The 7,438-nt window shown below is 52.5% G+C and overlaps 1 long non-coding RNA gene across 1 annotated transcript in view; it reads left to right on the top strand.

Annotated features, from left to right (window-relative positions):
• The first annotated feature begins 2,758 nt into the window (after positions 1-2,758).
• The window catches only part of LOC132008603 (uncharacterized), an 8,513-nt gene continuing 3,833 nt past the window's right edge, over positions 2,759-7,438 (top strand). Inside the window, exons 1-2 of the long non-coding RNA XR_009401675.1 lie at positions 2,759-3,017; positions 4,713-4,777. This is a non-coding gene — a long non-coding RNA (uncharacterized LOC132008603). The remainder of the gene's footprint in view (positions 3,018-4,712; positions 4,778-7,438) is intronic.

Below are 7,438 nucleotides of genomic sequence, written 5' to 3'. Positions count from 1 at the left end.
CTGGTGGCTCAAACAGAGGCTGGAGACAAGGAGGATGGGAGGGAGGGTGGCAATTGGTCATGGGCTTCCAGACAGTGGAAAACATGCTGTGAGCCCTGGACCAGGGAGCCTCACCACTGAGCACCTGTCTCCTTATCTGCAAAATTCAAGTCACTGTGCAAGCTCGGCAGGTTGTGGGGCTCAGCTGTGGTAATGGGGTGAAGCAGCCAGGATGGCACAGGGCACCTGGGATGGCTCCAGTACAGGAGCAGCTATGAACAACATTTATTCATCCATTCAACAGATATTTATGGAGCTCCCATTTGGAGGCGGGGTGGGGAAGCCAGGGACAAAATGTGTATTTGGGAGACTAGATCCCCATATCTCGTAAGAAGAGACGCAAAAGGGTTTTTCAGAGCAAAGAGGCCTCTGGCCTCATCCTGTGACCACCTCCTATCTCCCTGCCCTTTGGACCTCAGTTCACCCCGCCTACCACCCAGGGATGGGCTGGAGGATCTGTAAGAATCCTGACACTGTGCTTATGACCCTCCTGAGGTCTGCATCTGGTCATTGAATCATTTTCCTTGCAAGGAGATGGGGCTGGATTCGTGAGGTGACAGGTCTACCTGCCCCTCAAGACTGGGGATCTGCAAGGACAGGGATTATGGGCTGTCAGTCACTCTGGTGTGTCCAGGGCTCAGCATGGGGCTGGCATAGGAGTGGTTTCCACAGGTATCTGTACCTGCTACTACTTAGTAAGGCCTGGGAGGCTCAGAGGTCAGGCGTGAAGTCCCTCTGTGGGCTCTCAGAGGAGGCCCACATCTCCCCTCACATTGGCAGGCTGGCCAACATACTTTCTCTACACCATATTACTGGGGAGGTACCAAGAACTCCCCAAACAGACCCCAAACGGACAAAACCAGACAATTCTTTACAGCTAGCCATCACTGCCACTTACTCAGTCTCCAATCCTCACACAGCCTAGGAGATGGGGAAAGGCTTCTGCACACCATCAAGGACGGGTCAGCCAGTCCTGGGCCTGGAACTGAGCCGAGGGAGCTGATGGCACATGCTTGTCTTCCTCCAGCAACAGCTTGCAACAGCCCTCAAAGGAAAAACTGGGGTGAGAATCATTCTGGGGGTCTCAGGGTTCAGTCTGCATGGGGGAAGCTGGATGGCTTTGCCAAGGCAGTCAGCAGTGAGCAGCAGAGCTGGGATTCGCACGGGCCACCCTAACATAGTTGTCTCATTATTACGGAGGGGTGCTGGGAGGCACTGAGGTTCTCACAGATGAGGGGAGTGCAAGTGTCCACATAGCTTATCTCACTCCTATTTTTAATTCTTAGGCTCACTGATGGGCCCTGGGGAAGGGCTCTGGGCTGGGGCAGGGAGCTGCGGGTGGGTGGCAGGACAGGGGAGAGGGTGAGGAAAAGGCAGATAGAGGGTGTCATGTAAATCTGTGGGCCATAATGTTTTCATCTTTTGTTTTGTTTTGCTTCTGGATTCAGAACAATGGTCGCTAGTCATTGTGGGGTTTCAAAACCCTAAGACTCAGTATGACGGCTGGAGAGGACTTGGGAGAGTTGCCAGGAACACCATAAAGGTGGATTTATTAATTCTATTTGTTACATAGCTAATTAAGTCAGGCCTGAGGCAGTATGTACTCTTCTGTAGGTGTTATCTTAAAATAAACAGAGGAAGGTATATTGGGGTTTGAAGGAAACTCAGCATTTTTCCTTAAAACCACCCAGAAATGTAAGCATTTGTAAAAATGCTTATTTATTATGTATTATGCACCAAGTACTGTAAGAAGTGTTAATATAGTCTCTTAAGAGATTGCTTTTTTTTTTTTTTTAGAATTTCTCACCCCTCCTGCCATCATAATTAGCAGGTGCTACGAGTTTTCTTTTCATTTCTTTTTCCTTAACTTTTTAAAAAATTTTATTTAACAGCACAAGTAGAGGGAGAGGATGAAGGAGAAGCAGGCTCTGCACTGAGCAGGGAGCCAGATGCAGGGCTAGATCCCAGGACCCTTGACAGATGCTGTACTGAGGGAGCCACCCAGGCACCCTGTAAGAGTTTTTAGACCTAGGATGCAGGTGGGAGAAGCAAGTCAGGGGTTCCTTGGCCCAACACTAATGACCATGGCTCAGACAAATCCATCTTCCACTGCAGGCTTCCAGATACTCTGCGAAGGAGACATTCCCCTTCCTGTCTCTGAATGCTCTGCCAGTTCAAGGCAGATCCATGTTTCTGACGGTTCCTCTTTGGTCATTCTGCCAGGGACAGCCAAGAGGGCTCCAAGCCTTGTGTGGACCCCAGGCCTGGGGTTCCCAGCCCTGAACTCTTTTCTCTGCCCTTGATGACCCCAGAATAGATCAATTCAGCGACTGTCAATCCATGCCAGGCCAGGGAACAAACACAGCAGTACACAAGATCAACTCGCTTTGGCCCCAGGAGCCTGGATTCCCCAAGGAGGGCTTCACCTGGTCTCTGAAGGGAATTCAGGGGTTCCAAGATGGCCATGGGTGGAGCCCACCAGGTAGAGAGGCCCCTGGACGGTGTCCACTGGGGCTGGGCAGACAGAAGATCCCCTCAGGCCTTCCCTCGCGGCTCCACTGTGCCCTGGGGAGAGAAAAGGGCTGGCCACGCCGCACCGGGGCAGGCGAGCCGCCCAGGAGCGGCAGCGGGGCGAGCGTGGAGCTCAAGCAGCGCTGGGGAGGCGGGGACTGGGCGGGGGACTGGGGTCCTGGAGTCAGCCGGGCAGAAGAGCGGCGGGAGCCGGCAGGGGGCGCGGCCAGCCCCCTCACCGGACAGGACAGAACAGGAGGCTGGGCGAGGGACCACGGGCCTGCGGAGGCGCGCGCCGCTGTTTGCCGCCCCCTACCCGCCTCAGAGTGCGCGCACCTGCCTGCCCCGCCCACCGACTTCCGTGGGCCTAGCGAACTCGCTGCGCAAGTAGCGCCTTCCGGGGAGGCAGGGGTTCCGCGCTGGCTGCGCAGGGCGCGGATGATTGCATCGCAGCCCCGCTGACTCAGGTAATGAGGGGCTGGGGAGGGGTAGGGGCGCTAGGGAGAGAGGGAAGCTGGAGCCCTCCTGCCCGCTGCCACCTGCTGCTTCGTCCAAGGGAGTGGGAGGGGGGCCTGGCGGACAGGTTCCTGGCGGCCTGGTGCTCCTACACCCCACAGCCCTTGCCCCACAGCCTTCGCTCCACTTCTCTGTATCCAGGGAACCCGTGGGGCCCTACTGACATCAAGGGGCCCAGCACCACTGGGCTCGTCTGACCCCCGGAGAGACCCCTGTGCTGACAGGCTTCTTTTCCAGAACTTGATGGAAAATTTTGTCTCTCAGACTCGCCGGGCTCCCCAGCCCCAGAGGAGCTGGCTCTGCCGGCGCAGCCTGGGCCCCACTGGGCCCCCTCCACCTCTAGTGCCTTTTACCCAGGAGCCCCAGGATACCATTCCTTTCTGGCCCATGGACCCCTTCCCCCCACCCCTCCACTTTGGGGCTGCGACCACCCTGGGATCACTTCCATCTCTGGCCCCCTACCCCACAGGTCCTTGTCCACCTCCAGGCCTGACCCCGGGCCCCTCTCACCTCTGGAGTCACTGAAACCCTTCCACTAGGGGGCCACTGGCATCTGGGTCTCCCCTCCACCTTGGAGCTCCCTACCCTGTTTCCTCTAGGAACTGCTGTGCCTAGAAGCACAGAAACCCCACATTCTCAAGCCAGTTGTCTTCCGGCCAGGGACTCAGATATCCTCAGGGACCCTCCTTTCCGGGGCCACATACTCCTCTCTGTGCAGGACAGACCAGAGAGAGCAGGCTTGGGGATCCTTCCCTCCAGCTGGATGGAGGGGCAGAAGCTGGGGTGTGGGGGGGGCTGCTCACAGGTGGCCTCCCTGGGTAAGGAGCTACCAGGAGGAAACTTCAGGGCGAGGCCATGATGTGGAAGCCTCAAGAAGCAGAAGGACTATCTGCACAGACTCCAGGCTCCTGGCTTGGGCAGTGGGCATTTAGTGGCCAGAGCCCTACAGGGCCAACCCCATCCAAACCCACCTTCACCCCCCCACCCCACCCTGGCCGGCTTTTTTGTCTTGAACTTGCACAGCACCCTTTTCTCCAGTACGAAATTGAAAGCTTTGCTTTGGTAAGTTTTGTGTCCAGGAGGCTCCTGGGCATCCACTTACATTATTTCCGGAGGCTAGTTGAGGAGGGTGGAGTCTTTGGGACCTTAACAGCAGGTCTCCTGATCCTTCCTGTCTTCCTTTTTGTTGTTGTTGTTTTTAGATTTATTTATTTGAGAGAGAGAGAGAGAGAAAGAGTGCACCACAGAACACATGCAGGCACAGGTGAATGGGCCAGGCAGAGGGACCGAGAATCTCAAGCAGACTCCCCACTGAGTGTGGAGTCAGGTGGGGCTTGATCCCAGGACCCTGAGATCATGACCTGTGCCAGAACGAAGAGTCAGATGCTCAACCAGCTTCAACCACCACCCCCCGCCCCCCTTTTACAGATGGGTTCCATCTAAACACAGTTAGGTGCTTTGCCTGGACTCAGCTAGTCTTACAGCAGTCTTAGGACACCGTCTCTTACCCAGTGTCTCTGGTCAGTACCAACCCATGCCTCAAGTGTGGGAATGACTTCTTCCTGACTCCTTCTTAACTCCCTGTCCAGCCCGCATTGCCCACCCCCCTCCAGGCTGTCCTAATTGTATATATTGGATCCCTGTAGATTGTGGGCACCATTGGATCCTCACCTGTCGTGGCCGGCGCAACAAATCAACCAGGAACTTGAGGGTAAGAGGATGAAGAGAAGAACTCGAGAAGCAAAGAGATGGGGGGCAGGAGGAGCACTGAGGAGGATGTCCAACAGTGCTAAGTTTATTCAAAGCATTAAGGCCATATATATAGTGACATTACATCTGTGTTTAGTTAAGCAACTACGGTTCCTCATGACGCCAAATGGCTGATGCCAGTACAAATACAGCAAACCTGACAGTAATTTATGGGCTGTACTAAGGCAGCAAGGACCAGCAATGAACTTTTTAGCCTAACCGAATTGTTCTCATTTGTTTAGTAAGCGTGTGGGAAGTCACGTAGGTGAGCGCACAACACATAGCACAGACTCTTTCCCAGTGCTACTCAACTTTTCCCGTCCTAAACCTTTTGTTAGGTTATTCAGACTTTAAAGGAGGCATAAGTCAGGGTCTGGTTTGGTTCTCGTCTCAAGCCTTATTGCGGCCTCCCACACTCACCCAAATGAGAACATGGCTCAGGGTTATGGAGTGAATATACCCTTTAGGAAACATTAAAGGATGTAGCATAACTGGTCCGGGGTCACACAGCCTGTGAGATGCATGGGTGAGATTCAGACTGCACTGGGTCCTGCAGCCATTTTCAGCTCACCTTAGTGTCCAACCTGGTCCCAGCAGGTTCCTGCTCAGGACTTTGCTTTGTGCTGAGCTGGGCTTGCTTCCTGCCTGTGAAGCCATTTTCACAGTGTGTCCCCAGCCCACCCTCTCACATTGAGCATCAGTGCTGCCTTGGCTGGCCTCTGTTGATTGTGCCGTTCCTCTCCATCCCTCTGTCACCCCTCCGGCCCACTGTCCTACTGCCCTCTGTCCAGTGGGCCAAGTTCTGAGTTTCTTGCCTGCACTTCCTCTTAACTGTGCTCTGTTGAAATCCTCTCTAACAGGGAGGACCTGCTTATCAGAGCAGCTTGATTTGGAATCCGTCTCCCCTGTGGGTCAGAGCTTCTGACCATCATGTCCCCAGCCTCAGCACTGGGGATGCCTGCCCAGCCTATTCTGGGTGCTCGTGGAGCTCTGGGATCTTGGAGAAGATTTGCCATGAAAATAAGCATTTATACATCATACAGAAGAGAAGATTTGAGGAAAATGAGTGGGTGTCATCTGGTAATGTTTGTGTTAGGATGGTTCTGAAATTTCTGGGCCCTGAGTTACCAAGAATCCTAGATTGCCCAGCTGGAAGGATCTCAGATAGATCAGCTGGGCTCCTCACCTCATTTGACAGATGGGAAGTTGAGGCCCAGAGCTTAGTGCCACAGAGCAGGAGTGAGGAGAGATGTTAGTGACAGGAAGAAACCATAGGGTGAGCACAAAGTGGCTGAGCCTGGGCTTTGTTTATGCAAATGAGTTGCTAAAAAAGTGGGCCTGAGGCTGCTGGCCCTATCTAGTGCCCAGCAGGAAGTAACACAAGCCCACACCTTCTGAGGTTTAACTCATGCCAGGAATGATTCTCAGTGTTTTATTTGTGGGCACCTGGGTGGCTCAGTTGTTCAGCTGAGGTTATGGTCCCAGGGTGCTGGGATCTAATCCTTACCAGGCTTCCTGCTCAGTGGGAAGCCTGCTTCTCCCTTTCACACTCCCCCTGTGTGTGTTCCCTCTCTCCCTGTCTCTCTCTCTCTCTGTCAAATAAATAATAAAATCTTAAAACAACAACAACAACAACACCAAAATGCTTTATCTGCCTGAGGAGATAGGGACTGTTATGGCTACCATTTTAATGCATGGAAATATGGGTACAGGGGAGCTAAAAGAGTCCAAGGTCACACAGCTTGTAAGTGGAGGAGCCAAGATTTGAACACTGGGCAGCCTGCCTCCAGAACCTGCATTATTTTTTCCCCTTGTGCATGTCATTTTTAAAAACCTTTCCCTGAACTATAACAGAGATGTGTAAACGTTGTTAAGCATGTAGTTTATTGATCATCAGAAAGCTTAGGTTCTGAAGCATTGCAGCAAGCTGGGGTGGGCTTTGATTTCAGACCTGGTTGGAATCCAGTTTCTGGTGCTGCATGACCTTAGGTGACTTACTCAGCCTCAGTTTCTGCACTGAGTTTGGCAGCCTTGTGATGAGTAGAGCGTGTGACAGTGCCTAGAGGGTTTGGTGCCTGGCGAATGTTTAATAAATGGTTTTCTCTTCTTAATAATGAAGATTCTAAGTTGTGCTGGTTTTATTAAGTGGTCCAAATACCTTCCTCATCGGTCAGTTGCCTGTCAGTCGCCTTGTAGGTACTTGTGATGAGTCACTTTGGTAAGTCACTATATATAGCTGAAACATTTGGGGGTAGTGGGGGGACACCCCCCTGTCCCCACTGCCCCTGTATTGAAAGTCTATAATTTAAAATGTTCCACCTGTGCCTATTTTCTTTTTTAAACATAACCACTTTGGGACAGTGAAAGTTATATGTCTTCTCCTTAGGGTTGTGACGGAGCCTTTGGGGACCTGCAACAGCTTACTTCCAGTTTCTGTCTGGCATGCTGATGGGCCAGAACTTATTTTAACAACATTCCATTACATTCCAAGCACCTGGAAGGAGGAATATGTTGAACTTCTAGGAAATTATTTTTTGGGACTGTTTTTATCCTGAGGAATAACCCATTTAAAAATCGAATGACCTTTATGGTTGACTTTTCCACTCTACATAATGCAAACTGA

Source organism: Mustela nigripes, unplaced genomic scaffold, assembly GCF_022355385.1.
Source record: "Mustela nigripes isolate SB6536 unplaced genomic scaffold, MUSNIG.SB6536 HiC_scaffold_464, whole genome shotgun sequence".
NCBI lineage: Eukaryota > Metazoa > Chordata > Mammalia > Carnivora > Mustelidae > Mustela > Mustela nigripes.
This window is presented reverse-complemented; position numbering and strand designations above follow the sequence as displayed.